Genomic DNA, 24,026 nt, shown 5'->3' on the forward strand with positions numbered 1-24,026 from the left:
AGGTGAATGGGATATCCTGCGTGAAGGATTCATGATGACCTCCAGTTTTGAGGATGGGTGGGACAGTATTGATGAAGCAGTACAAGAGGTAAAAACAACCATCTTTAGGATACCACAGGAGCCTTTAGACCTGATTCAGCCTGAATGGGGTATGCAGCTAAGTCGCGCGCTGGAATGTTATAATGTAATTGTTGAAGAGGAGGATGAGGATCCGCAGAATATTAACATTTCAGAAACCGAAGGCCACTGTGAGGTTTAAGGACCACAAATTGAGAACCCTAATATAACTGCATTGGTGAAAACTAAACAGGTGAACATTGGTACTGAGGCAGAACCCAAATTCGCAAAGATCGGAAACTACTGGGACAACACGACGGTAGATAAGGTCATTGAATTACTCTGAGAATATTAGGACTTATTCCCGACCAAGTTTACGGATTTGAAAGGAATAATTAGAGATTTAGGAGTAACGAAGGTCACGATAAAACCCGACGCAAAGCCAGTTAAGCAGAGTCCGTACTGCTTAAATTTGAAATACAAGGAGAAGGTCCACATAAAACTAGACAAAAAGGTCATAGTAGGCATCATTTAGCGTGTGGAAGAATCTGATTGGGTAAGCCCAATGGTGGTGCAGGAGAAGAAGAAGAAGGACGAGATAAGGATATGCGTGGATCTCAGAAAATTGAATGACACTTATGTGCATGATCCATTCCCAACTTCGTTCACAGATGAAGTGTTGGACAATGTAGGTGGTCAGGAAGCATATTCTTTCACTAATGGGTTCTCAGGGTACCACCAGATCAAAATCGTGCCAGAGGATAGGAGTAAGACAACCTTCGCGACTGAGTGTGGTTACTTTCAATGTATTGTCATGCCGTTTGGATTAAAGAATGTGTCGGCCATCTTTTCGCGCGTGGTTGTCGCGACATTTAAGGAATATGTTCATAAGTTCTTGGAGGTCTATTTTGATGACTAGACTATATTTTGGGTTGGTTAAGCGCCATGTATTGAGCTTGTGCTTGATGTTGGATACCTATTGAAGATACCAAATCGCGCTCAACCTTAAGAAGTGTATGTTTCTCGTTCCTTTTGGAAACCTATTGGGGCATGTGGTTTGCAAACAAGGGCTAATGGTAGACCCGGCAAAGATTGTGGTGATTCTAAACTTGGAAGTGCCAAGAAGCATGAAACAGCTACACGCTACTCTTGGGCATATAGGATATTATAGAAATTTTATCAAAGGCTATGCCCAGATCACCACACCGATGGAAAAATTGTTGAAGAAGGATGTCAAGTTCTGCTAGAACGATGACTGTAAGAAAAGTCTGGATATATTGAAAGAAAAAATGGTTGTTGTGCCGAATCTTGTCTTCCCTAACTGGAAGAAATAGTTTCATGTCCATGTTGATGTGTCGTGTATAGCGCTAGGGGCAGTACTAACACAGGATGGTAGAGAGGGCTTGGATCACCCTATGGCATTCGCAAGTCAAAGATTATCCAAAGTAGAGAAGAACTATTCCACCATTGAGCGCGAGGGACTAGCTATGGTATATGCACTTTAAAAGTATTGACACTACTTGCTAGGAGGCCACTTTAAGATGTATACAAATCACTCCACGCTAAAATACCTGGTCAATAAGCCTGTGTTGTGGGGGCGTATCTGTAGATGGCTTTTATTGTTTTAGGAATACGATTTTGAAGTTGTTGTGAAGCCCAGACGATTGAACGGGGGACAAGATCACCTGTTGCGCATCGAGACAGGGGAGGAACCTATTAGTTTGGAGGAAGGATTACCTGACGTGCAACTCTTTGTTGTGTGCGTAGCGGATGGAAATTTTGAATATATAATACACTTTCTAACAACTGGAACTGCATCGAAAGGATACTTTGTCCAACAAAAGAAGAAATTAGTGGTGCACATGGAAGATTTTTCTGTCATTGTTGGGAATCTATACAAGATGGGGAATGATGAAATACTGTGAAGGTATGTACCTAAATTTGAACGAATCAGCATCCTTGCAGACGCTCATGGGGGTGCCGCGGGAGGACATTATGCAGGAAGAGAAACTGCACAGAAGATTTTACTCGCAGGATTTGGTGGCCAACCTTTCATCAGGATTCAAAAGCATATTACAGGGCATGTGATGTATGTCAAAGAACAGGCAGGCCATTGCGAAGGGATGAAATGCCTTTGAATCCACAAATGAAGTTGCAGCCTTTCGAAAAGTGGGCAATATATTTTGTAGGACCCATCAAACCTCAAGGAAAGACAGGAATGAGGTATATTATCACTGTGATGAAGTATTTGACTCGTTGGGCAGAAGCATAGCCGGTAAAGGATTGCACGGGGCGACTGCCGCGAAGTTTCTATTTGAACATGTACTAATACGATTTGGATGTCTGAAGATCTTGATGAGCGATCGCGGTAAACACTTCTTGAACGAAACAATCAGTGCACTGACGAAAGAATTCTAGTTGTATCATCAAAAGAGCACACCTTATCACCCATAGGATAACGGGACAGTAGAAGCATTCAAAAAAGTATTGGAGACCACGCCGACCAAGGTATGCAATTCTCAGTGAAGTGATTGGGACCTACGCATACCTACAGTGTTATGGGCTTATCGGACAACATGCAAAAAATTGACGGGGCAGGCACCTTTTAGGCTTGTATATGGAGTGGAAGCCATATTTCTTATGGAATACTGTTGAAAAGTGTGCAACAAGAAATGCTTGTTGAGAGTGCAACAAGATGATGGAGCTTAGTGAAAAGAGTCGCCTTCACTAAGTGGGCCCGCAGGCTATTTTTGGCGCAAGTCTATTTTTAGACTATGCATATTTTTAGACATATGGATCATGTCTATGGATTGCAGGTTGCTGTTTATGGATGATTGATCAAGTTGGGAAAAAAATAGATGGACTTCTATTTTTGATGAAAGTGTGAGTGATCAAAGTCAAAAATAAAAAAAGTCAAATATTATTATCTCACAATAATATTTGGACTATAAACTTAATCTTATTCTCTTGGAGCACTTCAGGATGAGTTACATATGTGGTACATGCAAATCCCAGAGGGAAATACGTGGTTACCTATGGGATGACTAATATTTGCATGCATGACTTCAGTTAGAACTCAATCAGTTGAGTTTGGTGGAGTTGATGGAGTTGTGTTCAGTTTAGCTTTGTTAAACTGGTTGTATTTAGTCTAACTGGCAAATAGACTAGAGATGAGTTGGGTGAATTAGTTATTAATTAATTCACAAGTTATTAACTCATAATACAAATAATGAATACATCAGTTAACTCAGTTGCATGTCAGTGCATGTTCAGTTCAGCAGGCACTGGTGTTAGAGAATCAGATTGCTATCAGTTGTGACTATAGTTGTGCACCAGATCTTGCACAACAAAGGGATTGAGTATGCCAAAGAGTTTGCTCACGTATTTGCCCACATTATAGCTTGTGCTCACGTCCAAAAAAGTGCGAGTGACTATTTTGCAGGTGAAATATGAGTTTGGGAAGCCATTCTCATCAGTTCTTGAGCAGGTATTGAGCTGGAGAGGCAGGCAAGCAGTGGAATAGATTTGGAGATCAGATCTGAGCTGTATTGTGTGTAACAGGTGGAGATACTTGTGGGAAGTATTATGCTGTGTATTGTTACATGATTCAATCAATATAATATACAGATTGTGTGGGGTTTTTAGCGAGATGCTTTCCCCGGGATACATACTGTGTTAATGAGTTTGATTGATGCTTCCATGTGTGCCTGTGAATGTTTCTGCTTCTGTAAATTGATGATCAACGTAGAGGAGATTATGTATTATACATGTTCCGCTTATAATTGTATGATCAGGATAATCTCTGTGAATATGTGTTAAATTATTCAAAATTTCTACATTGTATCGGAGCTAGATGATTTGTAGAAAAATTTCTACATGGTATTAGAGCTGCTTGATTTGTAGAAGAGATTTTTACAGGATATCAAGTGAGGATTGATCATCAGATCTACTATTCAGGAAGTGTTTACATTCTATTTCTTCAGGAAGAGTCTGTAATCGGGCCAGGTAGCCTTTGGATTCATCCTTATTTTGGAAGGTGAGATATCCGGTGAATGCCCATACAATCGATCTCTGTACAAGAAATACTTTGTTCTCACGAATTCTAGATCGGAAGCAGTTGAGTTTTGAGCTGGTGGAATTCGAATTTAATTCCAAAGCAAGAGATAAACTCAGAAAAATCAAATGCGAGAAGGGTGACAGTATTCCCAAGTATCTCACGAAGTTCACTCAGTGTCGAGATGAGCTGGGAAGTGTGGGGGTTACTGTCGATGATGAGGATCTGGTGAGCTTGGCTCTCCTTGGTCTTCCGAAGAGTTGGCATTCCTATCAGGACTCTGTCAATGGTCGGGAGAAATTGCCAGGATGGGAAAGGCTGTGGTCAGATCTTGTGCAAGAGGAGATTAGACGGAGCACCAGAGACGGTTCTTCATCCATGCAGGATGAGGAGAACTGTGCCTTAGCGAGTAAGGCGAAGAAGGGGAAGGGGAAGGTTTCTCTTTCCGAATCCAGTTCTTCCAGTGATAGGAAGAAGGTTGACAAGGCGAAGGTGAGATGCTTTCGTTGTCATGAGTTGGGTCATTATGCTACTAATTGCCCAAAGAAGAAGTCCAAGAAGGGATCCGGGGAAGGATCTGAAGGTGAGGCAGCCTCACTTGCTTCACAGTTTGAGTTGGACTTCACACTCTTCGCATGCATGGTTTCATCCATGGTGGGAAGTGGTTAGTTTCTTGACAGTGGAGCTTCTTTCCACATGACCGGTGACAAAAGTTTGTTCAGTACTTTGGAGGAGAAAGGTCTCCAGATACTCATAGGGATGGGTAATGATGAGAAGTATAGTGTCTCAGGTGTAGGCACGGTTATTTTTCAGAGGGAGCATGGAGCTCGCCTTACCTTGACTGATGTCAAGTATGTACTAGGATTGAAGAGAAACTTGGTGTCGATCGCGATGTTGGAAGACAGAGGCTATGATGTGGTCTTTAGTAAGGGAAAGGTTTTCCTTAGACACATCATCACTAGACAGATGAAGCAGATTGGTTCACGGGTCAAGAAACCGTATGCTCTTGAGGTTCAAGATGCATGCAAAGCCTTGAGCAGCGAGGCAACTGATGGAGACTTGGTGGTTGAGAGGGAGCGTATATTACCTTTCAACATGCAGAGCCAGAAGAAGTCTCAGACGATTGTGGAGGAGCCACGATTGGTGCAGCAACTTCAGGAGGTTGTGGAGAAGCCAAAACAAGGGAAGCTGAGAGGAGATCGAGTAGAGACATCTACTCATCCAGAGACCTCCAGTAGGGGGAAACTTCAAGCCAGGTGGGCTGAGGGATCGCATGCAGCCATACCTCCAGGTAGGAGGTGGGGTGATGTGGATTGATCATCCCAAGGAGGAGGGGCAGGATCCTTGAGGTACCCAACCTCTTGGATGAGACCTTGCTACGGGAGCCCCGATGTGTAGTAGCAGGAACTGACTGATTGGGTAGAGACAGATGCGGATGGAGCAGCAGAGAGAGCGACAGTGCAGGGAATCCCAGGACAGCGCATAGCTAGCAGGCTGTAGCAATGCGAGAGGCACAAGTGTTTTGCACAGTGCTAGGTGGCACAGAGAGGTGTGCAATGGTGCGAGATGCATGGAGATGTTGCAGTAGCGCAGATGTCAGAGAGGGAGCACTTGTCAGCAGCAGGTAGAGCTTCAGCATCAGAGGGTGTTTCTATCCCAACGGGGAGGTCAGTTGGGAGGTGTAGTGCGGATGCAATGCTGGGAGATAGAACCAGCAACAGCACGAATGCAGTCAGAGATCAAAGTGACAGAGGCTAGAGTAGTCAGATACTGAAGAGCACAGAGATGCAGAGTTTTAGTCGACAGAGGCAATAGCAGTCAGAGACTTTGATGACAGAGCAAGTGGACTGGCCAGATGTGTTGCATGGAGAACATTCCAGAGTTACAGGATCGGGTTTGGGAGAAATTCTTTCTTGTTGAGAGGGAGTGTTGAAAAGTGTGCAACAAGAAATGCTTGTTGAGAGTGCAACAAGATGATGGAGCTTAGTGAAAAGAGTCGCCTTCACTAAGTGGGCCCGCAGGCTATTTTTGGCGCAAGTCTATTTTTAGACTATGTCTATTTTTAGACATATGGATCATGTCTATGGATTGCAGGTTGCTATTTATGGATGATTGATCAAGTTGGGAAAAAAATATATGGACTTCTATTTTTGATGAAAGTGTGAGTGATCACAGTGTGAGTGATCAAAGTCAAAAATAGAAAAGTCAAATATTATTATCTCACAATAATATTTGACTATAAACTTAATCTTATTCTCTTGGAGCACTTCAGGATGAGCTACAGATGTGGTACATGCAAATCCCAGAGGGAAATACGTGGTTACCTATGGGATGACTAATATTTGCATGCATGACTTCAGTTAGAACTCAATCAGTTGAGTTTGGTGGAGTTGATGGAGTTGTGTTCAGTTTAGCTTTGTTAAACTGGTTGTATTTAGTCTAACTGGCAAATAGACTAGAGATGAGTTGGGTGAATTAGTTATTAATTAATTCACAAGTTATTAACTCATAATACAACTAATGAATACATCAGTTAACTTAGTTGCATGTCAGTGCATGTTCAGTTCAGCAGGGACAGGTGTTAGAGAATCAGATTGCTATCAGTTGTGACTATAGTTGTGCACCAGATCTTGCACAATAAAGGGATTGAGTATGCCAAAGAGTTTGCTCACGTATTTGCCCACATTATAGCTTGTGATCACGTCCAAAAAAGTGTGAGTGACTATTTTGCAGGTGAAATACGAGTTTGGGAAGCCATTCTCATCAGTTCTTGAGCAGGTATTGAGCTGGAGAGGCAGGCAAGCAGTGGAATAGATTTGGAGATCAGATCTGAGCTGTATTGTGTGTAACAGGTGGAGATACTTATGGGAAGTATTATGCTGTGTATTGTTACATGATTCAATCAATATAATATACAGATAGTGTGGGGTTTTTAGCGAGATGCTTTCCCCGGGATACATACTGTGTTAATGAGTTTGATTGATGCTTCTATGTGTGCCTGTGAATGTTTCTGCTTCTGTAAATTGATGATCAACGTAGAGGAGATTATGTATTATACATGTTCCGCTTATAATTGTATGATCAGGATAATCTCTGTGAATATGTGTTAAATTATTCAAAATTTCTACAAATACATCGTGCCTGGTATACGCATAGCAGCACTCATAGGTATGAAGGATCATGGAGCCCTGGAGGAGAGGATCGTGTAGCTAGATGAGCTCGAAGAAGAACGATTTTTGGCTAGATTTCACCACTAGGTCCAAAAGTAGCGTGAAAAGGCATGGCACGATCGACATATTAAGCTGCACACCTTTAAGGTGAATGATTTGGTACTATTGTATGATAATAAGTTTGATAAATTAATAGGGAAATTAAGAATGCCTTGGTTGGGGCCGTATATTATTAAGGAGATTAACAACAGAGGCACGTACAGTTAGTAAAGTTGAATGGAGAACCCTTCCTGAGAAAGGTGAATGGCAGTCACTTGAAGCCATACACCGGCGATCCAGAAATGTGACTATATGAAAGTGGCATAGTCTAAGTGCTCTAGGCAGCTGAAAGGTGTTGGAATTTCTAAGTTTGACACATTATAAACCCTTCATCCACTTTACTGATTTATTCCTACCTACTTGTTCTGTTAATTAACAAGTTATTTGCCATTTAAATACTGGAAATAAATACAAGTACATGCTCAACACATTATAGGTCACCAACTGAAGGAAATAGAAATAAGCACACAAGAGACACCATTGTTTTTGGACTAATGTCCTCGGAAAAACCAAATGCGGGAAAACCAGTGCAGCTATCTAAGGGTTTGATTTATTAAGTAGTTTCAGAATACAATCTCAGCAGTAGCACCTCTCTACTCGGAAGTAGATATTCCAGTTGAAATTCTGGATAAACACTCTGGAAAATCCACAACTCCAACCTACCCCACGAAACCCTAGCATCAGCCTCTATGGACTGCGTCAGCCCCTAGGAACTGTGTCAGCCTCTCTGTAGCCAAGCGTTAGCCCAAAGTCACTCTAACTTGGCCTACATCAGCCTTTAGAGGCACTGCATCAGTCCTTTGGCCCTCTACATCACCCACGCTGGCCCTCTGAGGCACTACGCAGCTCCTGGCTGCCTCTGCGTGAACCCTTGGCTGCTTCTACGTCCCTCTCTCGGGCTACTGTGCTAATCCTCCCAGTGCTATCTCTACCTCTCTGCTTCTGTATTCACTGCCCCTCAACTGCAACTCTGATTACTCTCTCAACTTTCTCAACAAACCCAGCCCTAGAAATTCAAAATCTTGATCTCTTGGCGTGTTCTCCAAGTGACCCTCAAGCCTCCTCTTATACTTTTCTCGTTGACATATGAACGACCGAGATTAAGTCCCTAATCAATGGATAAGATTTGATCTGGCTTGATCCATGACTTTTGGACCATTCTAACACAGTTTTATATTAATTCACATTAATATTTTATTTTACCTAAGTTTAGACTTAGGGACTCCATTAAAAATATTAATTATTTTAATATCTCCCAAACTGTTTAGAATATGCCCAAACCCTTTCTGGGTATTGGAGATCTCATGTGCCTTAGCCTCTCCACCAATTTTCATGGCTAGAGCTCATCCAATGCTACCCCAAGTCAACACTCCCTCTTAGAGAGGACTGTGCTCTAGTAATACTCCTCACTGATTATCACCCTGATCATCTGGAATTGGTCCCTATGCTGATGCTAGGCCTGCTACCCATCATCTACACTGATGCATCCTGTATTTCTACCCATGGCCCTACCACTGCCACTACTGCATCCATACTGCAACTCCCTTTGCATTTGTGCTGCTTTCCATGGCCCTACCACTGCCATTATTGCGTCTACACTGCAACCCCTGTCATCATGCTGCATCATGCTGCCCATAACACTACCACTGCTAACTACTACATTGCAACTCAGTTACTGAGAAGTAAGTAACTGATCTCCCAACTCAGACATCTCCGTCAGGCTTGAAACACTCCTAATGCTGAAGCTCCCTCTATCACTGACAAGTGATCCCTCTCTGACCTCTACGCTTTTGTAATAACTACATGCATATCGCACCATTGCACACCTATCTGTGCCATCCTGCACTGGTGCAACACTCTCATGCCTCTCGCACTATTTCAGTCTGCTATCCTCACGCTGTCTTGGGAATCCTACACTGTAGCTCCTTCTGTTGCTCCATCCGCATCCATCTCTACTGACATCGCCAATACTGCTACTCCTCTTCGAGGCTCCCATAGAAAGGTCTAATCAAAGAGGTTGGGTACCTCAAGGATCCTGCCCCTCATCATCTATAGTCCGTCTAACTACAGCTCGATGTCTCCCCACTTCTGCTCAAGTGGCTTGTGTTCCCTCATGGCACACCAAATAGAAAGGTTCTTGGCCTTCCAGATGGCAAAGTTGGATGCCTCATCCAACCTATCCTGATCCCTCAGCCCATTCATGGCCATCTCTCTACTCTTCTTGTTGACTCCTTTGAGTCTCTCTACTTCCCGCCTGGAATTTCTCTGTTCGACTCTTGCTGAGTCTACTTCCCGTATGGAAGTTATCTGTTTGCCTCATTTCGAGTCTCTCCACTTCCCGTCTCGAAGTTCTCAGTTCAACTCTTGCTGGTTCTCTCTACTTCCCATTTGGAAGTTCTTGATTCGACTCCTACTGAGGCTCTCTACTTCCCATCTAGAAGTTTTTGGTTCGACTCCTTCTGAGTCTCTCTACTTCCCGTCTGGAAGTTCTCTTCTAGACTCCCTATGAGTCCTAATTTCCCTCCTAAAAATCCTTCTACCAACGTCAAGTTTCCCCTCTCCGATCCTCTCTGCAACAACAACACTGATCTGGTTTCCTTGGCTAGAAATCTGCCTTGGCAGCAACTCCCTCTACCTTGGCATTTCCATGTTAGGTAATGTTCTGACTATTGTACCCCACCAGCTCCACTCTGCAACTTACCCACAACCTCCTAAACCCCAGCAACCTAAAGGTTAGAGCTCCTAGGCTCTACGCAATCCCGGCACTGGCAAATCAACTTCCTCAACCAACTACGTCAGCCCTCCTGGCCTCTGCGTGAGCCTGTCTTTGCCTCCCTTAGTGTCTGCGTTGCCTCTTCTTCGCTCGAACTTGACAATGCAGGCACTGCATCACCCCTTCCTTACTGCTTCTGTGCTAGGAACAACTTCTGTCACTCGGGACAACAATTTTCTGTTGTTGTTGCTCTGCTTGGATGATGTCCTTAGTTCTCCTGTGATCTGTAACCACACTCTGATACCATGTTGGAATTTCTAAGTTTGACATGTTATAAACCCTTCATGCACTTTGAAGATTTATTCCTACCTACTTGTTCTCTTAATTAACAAGTTATTTACCATGTAAATACTGGAAATAAATACAAGTACATGCTCAACACATTACAGATCATCAACTGAAGGAAATAGAAACAAGCAAACAAGTGACACTGTTGTTTTTTGACTAATGTCCTCGAAAAAACCCAATGCAGGAAAATTGGTGCAACTATCAGAGGGTTTGATTTATTAAGCAGTTTCATAATACAATCTGGGTGCCCTCTGTGTGAACCCTTGGCTGCTTCTGCGTCCCTCTCTCGAGCTACTGCGCTGATCCTCACGGTGCTATCTCTGCCTCTCTACTTCTGTATTCACTACCCCTCAGCTACAACTCTAATTACTCTCTCAACATTCTCAGCAAACCCAGCCCCAGAAAGTCAAATTCTTGATCTCTTGGTGTGTTCTCCAAGTGACCCTCAAATCTCATCTTATACTTTTCTTGTTGTTAGATCAACGACCGAGATTAAGTCCCTAATCAATGGCTAATATTAGATTTGGCTTGAGCCATGACTTTGGACCATTCTAACACAGTCTTATATTAATTCACATTAATATTTTATTTTCCCTAAGTTTAGACTTAGGTACTCCATTAAAAATATTAATTATTTTAATATCTCCCAAACTGTTTAGAATCTACCCAAATGCTTTATGGGTATTGGAGATCTCATGTGCCTTAGCCTCTCCACCAATTTTCATGGCTAGAGAACATCCAATGCTACCCCAAATCAATAAAAGGAGGCACAAGACTATAAATTACACTACCCTAGAGTTGCACGTTGTCAGGAATACGTGCAGTAGCGAAGTGTCACAGGGTTCGCGACAACGGGAGGATAGCTACGCTGGCGCACAGGTCTACTGGAAAGTGATCGTTAAAGTCACTATTCACGATTTGATGCTAGGTTTGAGGCCAAATGGAGCAGGAGACAGGCATTTAAGGCGAACTTTATGGGCTTCTAGAAATTTTGCCGCCAATCTAGCATTAAAAGACTGAATGTGGGGGGAATGGTCGAATTTCAAATTCAAAAGGCGCTATAAATTACAAGTGGCTTTCCCATAAACAACACTTGGCAATTTGAGAACTGAGTTGTTGGCGCTCAAGTATTCATGAACTGAGGCTTATTCGAGACTCTGAAAGCAAATTCGTTGTCTGAGAAACTACTAGAGACACTAAAAGAACTATGGAGTAGCACTATGTCAGCACCCAAATAAGCCATGGACACAGCAGTAGTGACAGCCGAGGAAGCCGCTTAGGAAATTGTGGAAGTGGAAGCCCTAGAGAGCGCCAGAATAATTGTTGAGGTCCCTAAATCGTCATGAACACCAAGACTTAAGAAGGATAAGTAGGCCATGGTACTGGTGCACTTCTCGCCCCGAAATCCACTGAGGACCAAGCTCATATTACAGGTAAAGGGGAAGGCCATTAATCTGGAGGCTGATGAGGAGGAAGAGTTTGAACAAATCCTGGTGGAGGAGGAGGATGTAGAGATGGACGTTGAGACCCAGGGTGCGGACCCTATCACCAGGCTGCTGGAATATGTTCCTCCACGAAAGAGTAAATCCAAGGTTCCAAAGGATATATATGAGAACAAGATCTCTATATAAACCCCACTACTCCAAGATGATATTACTTTTGAGGGAACGGACTTGGGATGGGTTCCTGTGTTGAAATTTGAAGATTGGGACCTTGGTGACCACGAGAAGTTCTAGCATTTAGCGACTACGAAGCTAATGTGCCAAAGCATTGACGTGACTACGAAGCTAATGCACCAGAGCATCGACACGACTACTGAAACAATCCAATTAGAGCCACGGAAATGGCTTAGAGATGTGGAGAATGCAGGGTTTCTAAACCTGCTCTAGGTACTGCATTACCATTGTGCCCCAGTGAACGTTTTCGTCATCAGGCAGTTACTCTGCCTAGTGCATGATGGGTGCTTGTGGCTGTAGGAGACCATCCCCATCACAAACCATCTGATTCACTGCATTACATAGCTCCCTTTCTCAGGAGAGGATTCAACAAACATTTTAGAGGGAGAAGGTGTCGATTTGGCCCTCGCGGAGGCAATAAAAAGGAAGTTTAAGTTGGATAAGAAGAAGTGAGGGCATGCCATCTCCAACATCAACAACCATACAGTCAAGGTCACGACACAAATATTGGCAGGGAAGGTAATGCAGAAGTGCCACATGGATGAGGTGCTCACGCCAGTGGTTGCACTAATGGCGCAATGTGTAGAAGGGATCCAGTTCAACTAGGTGAACTATCTATGCGGCAAGTTCCTTGCGAACTGCAACGAGGCATAGGAGCAGGGAAAAACATTTCACTACACATGGATCCTATTTTCGATAGTACTCATGGCATGGGAGTTGCCCAATGATAGCCAGTTCCCTTCTGTCACGCAGGACCTTCCAGAGGCAGCAAAGTACACTTTGATGTGGCTGACCAGGGACGCGCAGCGGATTAGAGAGAGAAAGATATTTTGGGTGCTCATGGAGATGAATATCAAGATGGGGTTCAATCACAAGCTACGGTTATCACCCATAGTCTACAATAATTTACAGAGCTTTGCAGTGTTCAAAGAAGATTTCCACCATGCCTTCATCAAGGCATGGAAGGACCATACAAAGACATGGCATGATTTACCATATTTGGTGATTGACGATGTGATATTTGCAGTCCTTGAGTCTTGGCTGCTGGAGTGGCATGCTACACCTTGGTCCACGGTGGAAATAGAGAAGTTTGCCATGCAACGCAAGAAGAAAGAGACAAAACTTCGAATGGCGTAGCTCGCAGAAAAGTGAAGGAAAGAAGAAGCAGTGGCTAAGGCCTAGGTAGTGCACGAATCTATGACGTTGGTGAAACAGCAACAGAAAATAGGTGAAGAAGAGCGTGAAGTACAAAAGTCACCTTCGCCCGAACCAGAGACAGACATAGAACAAGGTGGCACGGACCCGCAAATGACTTCCATCGAACTCAAATGTCCGCGACCACGAGAGCAAGTAGGGCCGTGAAAGAAAACAAAGGCCTCAAAGACATCTTTCGAGCCTATCACCCTCACTAAAGAGGATTTGCATGATATCGGTGAAACGGTGAGGGATGTCACTGCGAAGGCCCTCAAGCAGTTTTAGGAACAACAACAGTTGGTATTGGAGGCTCTCAGGACAGAAATACAAGAGTTGCAGGTTCGCACTCCACAGGCTGTTGTAGTGTCCACCAGCCTCGCAGTCGACACTTCAGCTGCCGAGGAAATGTTGCGTGCCAGGGTAACCAACATGATAGTGCTACTAGATGGAGCACTGACTACAGAAACATAGGCTAACAGGGCCATGGTCAGCAGTTTGAAAAGGGTCATATTAAATATGGTCGCGCTCCCTCGAGAGATGCTCTATATTTTGCAGGATGGAGTCATTACGGAACTGCGGGCCAAGGAGAGTCGCGCTATATAGGTGGGTAGAAAGAGGCACATCAACATTGAGCAGTTGAACCTGCAACACAACAAGGCACTGGAGAAGAACAAATAGATCATGTAAGTTTTGGAGGAAGCCTACCAGATGGTCTCAGAGTTGGCCATTCAAGAAGAGGAATTGGTGGAGGTGCGTGTCTATAAGTTAGCCATAGGGGTGCGTGATGCAAGAGAATAAATGGCCAGGGTTCAGCTGGAGCTGAACCTGCAGATCACAGAACTGCAGTTGAAGGCTCAGCCTTCAACTTCGCCGAAGGTCAAATAACAACGTACCACCGCGGTCACACAACGATGGTGGCGATTGATAGTACAGTGACAGACTGCATGAAGCTGTTTGAACAGTAATTTGAGGTCCTAACCACCCTGTAGGAGGACCCAAACATAGAGTGCCTAGAGACAGAGGCACGCGAGCTGCAACAGAAATACGATGAGGTAAAAGGGACCACGCAGATGGTTGCCCTTGCATAAAGTCTTACACAGATGCAGCAGGAAAAGGCGCTCAAGGAACAGGTGGATGTTACTTGGCACAAAGAAGCGGTATTGAAAGTGCGCCTACAACCATGGAATGATGAGGCGTATACAATTACAACATCCATTGAAGAAAAGCTTCTGCAACTATAAGCAACTCAGGAGAGGATTCAAGGCTACAATTAAACGGTAGTGGTCATCGAATAGCACGTGGAATAAGTCTAGTAGGCGGCCGCTCAATGTGCTGCTGAAGTTGCAAGGATCCAAACAGAGTTGGGAGGTCTTGGCGCTAAGATCTCCGCACCTGCAGAGTAACTCAAGGGCAAGTCACGATGTTTGTGTTGGGGGCCTGTTGTGCGCAGGATATCCCAAGGGAAGTTTTGGGGCTTAGAGCCCAGATTTTGGTCCAATTTTGTAATTCCAATGTAAAGACTCCGCATTTTGCGGGCGCGTAGTTGTTACAGAGTCATAGGGTTGTCCACCCTTATTTTGACAATGTAATGTAGGTTGTAGAAGATCTACCCATGGTCCACGGACCATGGGAGTTTATAAATAGAGAGAAGCTCTAAGTAGATAGAAATAATCTAAGATCAAATAATGAAGATGTATGCGAGATAGTTCTGAAATGTAAGTTTAACTTTTGGCCCTAGCGTAGGTAGAGGCTTTGCAGCTGAGTGCTCAGGGGCCTAGTAGTTCGCAGCTGAGTGCACAGACCCCTGTAGCTGAGTGCGAAGGGCGAGTCAAGTCTGTAATCATCTGGAAGTATTAATAAAGAGAAGTTTCTATCATTTATGCGTCTTTATTTCCCGTTTATGCATCTTTTATAAGGGGTATGAATTTCACTTCTAATACTTATATGATGTGCGAAAGTGTATAACTATATTGGTTAAGCGAACACAAGTAAGAACATTTGCTTATGTGAAGATAATCAATATTTTTCAATAATATAAGTAAGATACTTAGTCTAGTTTTGGAAATAGCGTAGTTCATTGCCATATCAGCACGAAAGGACTTCAACCCCTAGTTAGGGCTGTGCGAAAACCAATTGTAATAGAACGTGAAGGTACTAAAGGATAGACCAGAGCATAAAGCACCCTGCGGGAAGGCAGGCATAGTTGGAATAAACCAACATCACAACAATATCAAGGGTGCAGAAACTTGGTTCCAGCATCCCCCCATACTGCTTCGGGTGAGACTTCAGTCCGTGCTCCACGGGCTGATGCTGAAAGGGCCAGTAGTGTAGGGATTTGTTTGGATAACTAACATTGAACCTAGGTTAGGCCCCCTCAAGCCAACAAATGGTTCCATTGCTGGGACCAGAATCCAACTAAGAAAGAAATCGAAGGCTAGTTGGATAGAAGAATTCACGAGTTCGCAACACAGGAAAACAGAAACCTGTGACTGTCAAAAGAACGGTGGTTAGATAGCTACCTATATACGAGGATCCATGAAATATTTTTTGCATCCTTCCCTACTGAGCTATATGAGTGGATCGCGAAGCTAGTAGGTAGCCAAGGAAGGTGAAAACTTGATGGTCCTATTGTGTGGACCCCATAACTAGTGCAAAGGTTGGAAGCATCGGAGGATAAGATCCCACGCGCCATCGATCATTGGCTCGATTGTATGATAGGAGGATTTCTTACTGAGTTCGCTGTTGACACCTTAGTCAGCTATAGCGAGGTAGAGTGAGTCTTTCTCAAAGGACCACGAGGTAAGTACATAAAGTCTTTGAATACTTGGATTAAAATGTTGTTGAGAAAAAAGCAGGTTATGCAGTTACCTTGATGTTTAGGGCTACGCGAAGCAGAAAGGTTTACAGGAACAAATGAAATAAGGGTCTAGAAAATAGCCCCTTGATTTCACCTCCACAAGGGGATGAGGAAGAGGTCGTGAAGGTCTCTCTACAAAGTGCTATTCATGTAATAAGACAAAGAATTCTGCAAATCCCACCTCCACCCACGCCACCACTAGCTTCACCACCATCACCTCTGTCTTCGCTCGTACCAACTCCACCACCACCGCGATTCAGTATGGAAAACACAGTGAAGTTTCCTGTGTTCAAAGGTTTGGGAAATGAGGATCCAGACCAATTCTGGTTCGTTGTAAGAGATGTATGGGAAGCTCAAGGTGTTACATATGACCATATAAAGAAAGCAACACTGGTTAGCACCCTACAGGATTGCACACTGACTTGGTATATTAAGTACTCCAACGATAACCTGAATGCGAGAGTAGTGAACATCGAAGTAGCATTGAATAGGGAATTTAGTAGGCCTAAATCTGAAGCACAATCGATTATTGGATTCAAAGAAATCATGATGCTACCAGATGAGACGCCTTGGGAATTGGATCAAAGGTTGAAATGTATGACTCGCGAAGCAAACATAAATCTGACAGATGGAGAGCATCACGAGTGGTTTGTAGCTTTGCTACTACCACACTTAAGGAGTGCGTTGTTGCAGTAAAAAATAACAACTCAGGCACAAGACTTGGAGATTTCCATGAGACACCATGAGACCTCGATGCAAGATCCTAATCTAGGAGTTCAACAGATCCACGCATAGCTGAAGAATCTGTGCCTTGAGATGCAAAGCTTGAAGTAGGATAGGACGGTTCGACCAGAAGTGCGCGAAGGAGTGTGGTGCCTGAAATGCAAGAGTTAGGGTCATGACAAAGACCATTTCCCGGTCTTTACAAATTACCTTGCAAGAGGAGGACTGATTCCTTTAAGGCTAGAATCTCAAGAAGGACTTAGCACAACGCCTGCTTTGTGGTGTGTTGTCTGTCAAGTAAACAGAAAGCATGCCACAGATAACTGCCACTTGTTATAAAAGTACATGCAAACTCTGCAACTTTTGTAGGTCGGTGGGACATGACGAGCATACTTCTAGGAGCTATGATTGATGATGGATAGAAATCCTGCTTACAGCGTTCAAGACAAAATGAAGCCCCTTGATTAGAATAAAGGGATGATGTAGACAGGATTTTATGGGCACAAACGAGGGCAAGGCAGAGGAGGACCTGGGTCTGGGACAGTTGATTTGCTACGATTGCGGAGGGCCAGGACACTATGCTCACGGTTGCACTGATCCAACGCACCTGTCGTGCAAGTATTGCACATTGTTTGATCATGAGACAAAAGATTGTCCTACGCTGATAGCTAGGATACATGACAAAGGAGAGCTACCACCTCCCCCGACTCAGAACCTGCAGATGATGAGGTCTAAGCCGCGTGAGGAAGATCTGAACATAAACATTGTGCTCTAAAGTGGAATCGCGACAGGAGATGACAAGAGAAAACAACCAGAAGACAGTACATGGGTTCGCAAAGCCCCGACAAAAGAAGCAGAGTTTGATTTGGAGCACACTCAAGAAACCTTCGTGGAAGCTAGGAAGAGCTTCGCTGAGGCCTCCACTTCAAGAAGCAAAGATAAGCTTGAGCTGGAGATGGACCCCTCTATGCTCACAACATTCCTAGAAACCTTTATGAAGCTATTGCATGACAGTTAGGTTGTAAAAGGATTACAGGAACTCATCAACAGATGTGCTGGGACTGTGCCAAGTGAATGGCATGTAGTCCGCAAGATTGGAAAGCATAAGACAAGGACGGGGCGTGAAATGAGACTAACTGCGCAAATCGGAGAATATGAGATGGATCAAGTCATTTTGGATTTGGGATCAGACATGAATGTTTTACCAAAACAGACATGGGAGCGAGTGGGGAGACCTGCTCTACAATGGTCTCCGATTCAGCTGAGAATGGCGAACCAACAGAAAATCATACCAATCAGGTGATTGCAGGGAGTAACTGTGGATATTGAGGGAGCGAGCGTGCTAGCAGACTTTGAATTAATAGAGATTGTTTATGATAGAAATCCCTACCCCGCGCTCCTGGGAATTAACTAGACCACTAATATGAATGGGGTAATCAATCTGAAGAAGAAAAAAATGATCTTTGAGAAGAAATCACTACGCGTAATAATACCCCTAGATCCTACTAAGGGATCGTGCTATACCGAACCAGTCTACGACTATGAAAGTGATGATGATCTGGACTGTATCTATAAGATAACAACGTGAGACCAAGACTGGGTGAATCCCACTGCGAATGGACAAATTACATGGGAGTGCGAGAGTTCCTGCACTTTGGATTCTAACAAAGAAGTAGAACACTGATAGAATCGGTTACACAAAGTAACTACGCTGAATTGCAATATGATGACCCGGTCGCTACGATGCGAGTTGACAGAAGTAAGAGATATGCCTACTTATGATGGTCTAAATGAGGTAGATACCTTCTTAGATGCATTTGAAAGGGAGGTGCTAGAAAAGCAACACTTCTAGGCCTTGGACTAGGTATTGCGTGCTACACCCGCAGGATGGTGGGGTACACACAAAGGAAGCTTTGATGATTGTTGTGAATGTAGGAGAATGATGTGAACACGATTTGGGAAGCCTAAGGTATGATTGACAAACAAGTATGATGGATAGGATGATCCATGAGCGCATTTGGCCGAGTGGACGTAGGCCTATGGAGAAAAGCCCTGACCTAGGAATCTTTTGCTTATAGATGTATTAAAGAATCACATGTAGAAATTGCAACTGAACCATAGAAATCTAACGTGCACATGAGAGAAGAAGAAGAAACACATAAAGCATGAGAAGAAGACAACAATACTTGATAACAGAGTTCATCCAACTTGGACTATGTCTCCGGGCCTTGCTCGATTAATGGGGAGGCCTTCAATCATTAAATGGCATGAAAAATAAGAATACAATCATCAGCTACAACAAAGGAGTCTTATACCTCCATTATGGAAAATGGCTGAGAAATGGAGAACTGAAATGGAGAAATGGATAGTGCTATGGTGTTTGTGGCGTCGAGAAGGGCTGAAACCATATAAAATTTTATCAAATCCAGACAAAATGGACTTTCGCCCCTCCTGCTTGCTCCTGCCTTGAACTGTGTGCAAATTCCTCTCCCCCTTGCACTTTTTTACGTTCAATGGGTTTTATAATATATTTTTGTTACAAGGCCACTTAAATCCAAAGTTTGGTTATTTATAATAGAATCCCTTTGAATGAAAGCATCAGCGAGCGCGACAAATCCGACCGTCCGACCTTTCTTTACCACAAAACCTCAAAAATAGCCTTTTTCCGCCCAAACAAAAAATACACGGAATAACACAAAAAATCTGAAAAACTAGACTTCAAAATTCATGAAATCGGGTCTATAACCCATCGGGTCCGACCCTTTATCGCAAGAAGCATATCGTGCTGTCAATGGCCTTTTATATCGGGGATTCGCCGATCGCCCAACCGATGAGCACCCCGATCAAATCCTAACTGTTGATCTGTGCACCCGATCCAATAGTCCAGGCGTAATCGGACATCAGCCCATTGCTTTATCGCATGTCGCTATCGCAACGGCCCTGGGGGTCTTCCCTTTGGTCATGCCAACCACCGATACGTTGATCCACTGATTGCTGATATCGCACCTCGCGTATCACATCGACGGAGTCTATGCCTTCCGCTCCTTCGATCGCCAATACCGATCGCCGACCCCAATATCGCATGTCACCTACCCCGGATTGTGATAAGTCAGAGATCACTGATCGGGGGTTCCTTCCGCCCAGCCTTAAGTTTTCCCTTTGGACCCTCCGATTGCGATTTTTCCTTTATAAGGCTTTTAGACCCATTTTTAGAAGAAATGCCTCCTTTTTCAAAGGAACAAAGACAACTTATTTTTGCGATAACTTCACCATCCGAAGTCCATTTTATCCCATTTAAGTTGCAATAGATTCAGAATGAAAAGATCTACACAATGGGGCTATTTCCAGGAGCATCCTTGGACTTTCATTTTCCTATGTTTCCTGCAAGTCAACCCAGAACTTTGACTTCTTCTATCTCCTTCATTCGGACTCGGATTGGAGTGTCGTTCACACCGTTGGAATTAGGACGATGAGCACTTCAATCTCATGTCAAGATAATTGCCATTCTACCACCTTGAATTTTGAGCTTTTCCCATGCCATTGCGTCTGAAGATCCACCTGGATCAATCCTCCCCACTAAAGATCTTTTGGACCCCAAAATCATTAGCATGCTGTCTTAATCCACACTTTCAATCACCTGCATGTGAAACCTGTACATTCTTGCAATCATGCACACCATAGATGACTCAACAACTCCTTGCCAAGAGTTCATAGCACACTCATTGGCTAAGGATTACACAAAAAGTAATCAATGCCTCAAATACTAATAAGGAAAGGCCAAAATATCATCATTGTATCTTTGAAGTGATGGGAAAGACACCATCATTTTTATATTTACGTGCAACGTATGATTTACAATGGTGGCCATAACAAGTTACTACCCCTAAAAAAACTAGCTTAATAAAGCAGACCACCATGAATGGGGTGGATTTATTTGTTGAAAATGTTCACCTTTCGGCTCCTCTAGTGATGTTTCTAGAGCATGGAGTATCGGGCACAAGGTTTGTTGGTGCCCCTCTTAGTTGCAATGACTACAATGACTCTTTCTCCTCCAAACTTTCAGCGCTGCTTTGGGGCGCCTTCCCTTGGTGTTCCTTCGATAAGTGTTCATGGAACCTTCGCTATCACTAGACTGTGAGGAAGGAATTTCATCGTCTGTCGCTGGTTGGTTACTAGATATATTGGAGCTTTCCCCCATCTCCTTTCTGGTGTATCTGAGTCCTACATGGCGCAGAAATTCCTTGACTTTGATGGGGTTTATGATTCCTTGGCCTTTGATGCCGAGGCCCTTTCCTTGATATCCCATTTTCTTCATTAGTTTGGATCCAATCCATGTAGTATGTTTTTCAAAAGCAGCGAATCCATCATCATGAAAATCATATGAAATCGGAGAATCGCTTTTTACCTCCAGATGGCTATGTTGCAGCTTTTCCAAGGCCACGTCCTTGGCTTGAAACTGGCGAGGAATATTTGGTTTTATTCCCTTGCCTCCTGTAGAAGCCTCCTTAGCTCAACATTCTCTGCTTGGATGTGGTGGTTGATCTCCTCAAGTTCTTGGAATCCTGCTACGGGGCATGCCCTTTTCGTTACGTTGATTGAAATCCTTGATTTAGTGCTGGAATCAGACCCCAAATCTATGGGTCCTCCTATCGTGATCTCGAGGGCTGCAAACTTCGACTCATCGCCGGAGTCGAACCCCAAGTCAATGGGCCTACCCCATGCAAATCCTGTAGCTATGACCTTCTCATCTTCCTCTGACTTGGAATCTTGGCTTTGTTGCACGGTGGCGATGACCTTCTGCTTCCCCTTTCTGTCATTCCTCTCAGGTCTTAGCTCAGGGTGCAACTTCCAGAAATTCTCTTCGTCATGCCCCTCTTTCTCACAATGTGTTGAAGAGGCTTTGCTCCCCTTCTCTTGGTTGTCGCGGTTCTCTTTGAGTGGTAATCTTGTCCATGTGTTCCCCTGTTTTCCAAATGAATGGCCTTTACACTGGCCGAGTCAATGGTAGTAGGTTCAAACAATAATAATGAATGCCTAATGTAACTATGTAATGATCTAATATACTTGGTTACTACTTCAGGTGAGTCAAGTGTAATGCCTAAATTAAGTGTTTGTTTTCTAAACTCCTCTGTAAAACTTTGCACATCCTGGCCTTTGCCTTGCCTTAAATATTGCCAATCCATTAAGATTTTTTGCTTATAACCCAAGGGATAAAATTGTTCCTTTAATGCAGAAATGAAACTAGGCCATGAGGAAGGAAGATTACCCACACTCTTACTGCTTCACAATTTTCTCTCCCACTAGATGAGAGTAGTGCCACTCAGCCAAAGAGAGGCCAGTTGAATCTTTGCCTCGTCCTCTGTGATCTGCTAAATCCTGCAGTATATCTCGATTTTCCTAATCCAGTTATCAAGCTTCTCTGCATTACTTTCCCCGTTATACATGGGAAGATCAAATTTGACATCTAATTTAAAGAAGGGTTTCTTAGATGCATCCCTTGAATTCTACGATTATGCTGATGAGAAAAAGAAGAACTTCCACTCGTGGAAGGAGAAGGAGGGGGTTCTTCTCCACCATTTCCATGCACTGAACCTTTTTCTTCTGGTTTTCTCTCTTCTTCTTTCTCCAGCCTTGAAAGAAACTGACTGATATTCTCTGCCATTAAATAGAAGGTTTTGCAGAAATTTCACTCCTCTTCAAGATGAGCCTCTTCATTTGCCATGTTTCTCCTTCGATGTGCATGCCATGCTTCAGGATCAAAAGACTCTAGTTTCCCTTCACCTCTTCGGAGCCTGTTTCTTGTTAGCATACAAACATGCAATTCACATATAAAAAGACCTGCTCTGATACCACTTGATCCAAGAATCTTTTGCTTATAGATGTATTAAAGAATCACATGTAGAAATTGTAGCTTAACCATAGAAATCTAATGTGCACATGAGAGAAGAAGAAGAAACACATAAAGCATGAGAAGAAGACAACAAGACTTGATAATAGAGTTCATCCAACTTGGACTACGTCTCTGGGCCCTGCTCGATCAATGGGGAGGCCTTCATTCATTAAATGGCATGAAAAAGAAGAATACAATCATCAGTTACAACAAAGGAGTCTTATACCTCCATTCTGGAAAATGGTTGAGAAATGGAGAACTCAGATGGAGAAATGGATAGCACCATGGTGTTCGTGGCATCGAGAAGGGCTAAAACCATATAAATTTTGTCAAATCTAGACAAAATGGACTTTCGCCCCTCCTGCTTGCTCATGCCTCGAATTACGTGCAAATTTCTCTCCCCATGCACTTTTTTGCATTCATTGGGTTTTATAAGGTATTTTTGTTACAAGGCCGCTTAAATCAGGAGTTTGTTTGTTTATAATAGAATCGTTTGAACGAAAGGATCAGCGGGCACGAAAAATCCGACCGTTCGACCTTTCTTTACCACAAAACCCCGAAAATAGCCTTTTCCACTCAAACAAACAATACACGGAATAACACATAAAATCTGAAAAGCCGGACTTCAAATTTCATGAAATCGGGTCTATAACCCATCAGGTCTGGCCCTTTATCACAAGTCACATATCATGCTGTCAATGGCCCTTTATATCGAGGATCCGCTAATCGCCTGACCGCCGATCACCCCGATCAGATCCTCGCCGTTGATCTGTGCACCAGATCCAATGGTCCAAGTGAAATCACACATCGGCCCATCGCTTTATTGCATGTCACTATCGCAACAGCCCTGGGGGTCTTCCCTTTGGTCATGCTGACCACCAATACACCGATCACCGATATCACACCTCGTGTATCGCATCGACAGAGTCTATGCCTTTTGCTCCTCCGATCGCTGATGCCAATTGCCAACGCCGATATCGCATGTTGCCTGCCCCTGATTACGATAAGTCAGAGATCACTGATTGGGGGTTCCTTCTGCCCGACCTTAAGTCTTCCCTTTGGACCCCTCCGATTGTGATTTTCCTTTATAAGGCTTTTAGACCCATTTTTAGAAGAAATGCCTCCTTTTTCAAAGGAACAAAGGCAACTTCTTTTTGCGATAACTTCACCATTCGAAGTCTATTTTAGCCCATTCAAGTTGCAGTAGATTCAGAATGAAAATATCTATGCAATGGAGCTATTTCT

Source organism: Pinus tabuliformis, chromosome 6, assembly GCF_031772625.1.
Source record: "Pinus tabuliformis cultivar Carrire ecotype Pingquan chromosome 6, CPIR1, whole genome shotgun sequence".
Taxonomy (NCBI): Eukaryota; Viridiplantae; Streptophyta; class Pinopsida; order Pinales; family Pinaceae; genus Pinus; species Pinus tabuliformis.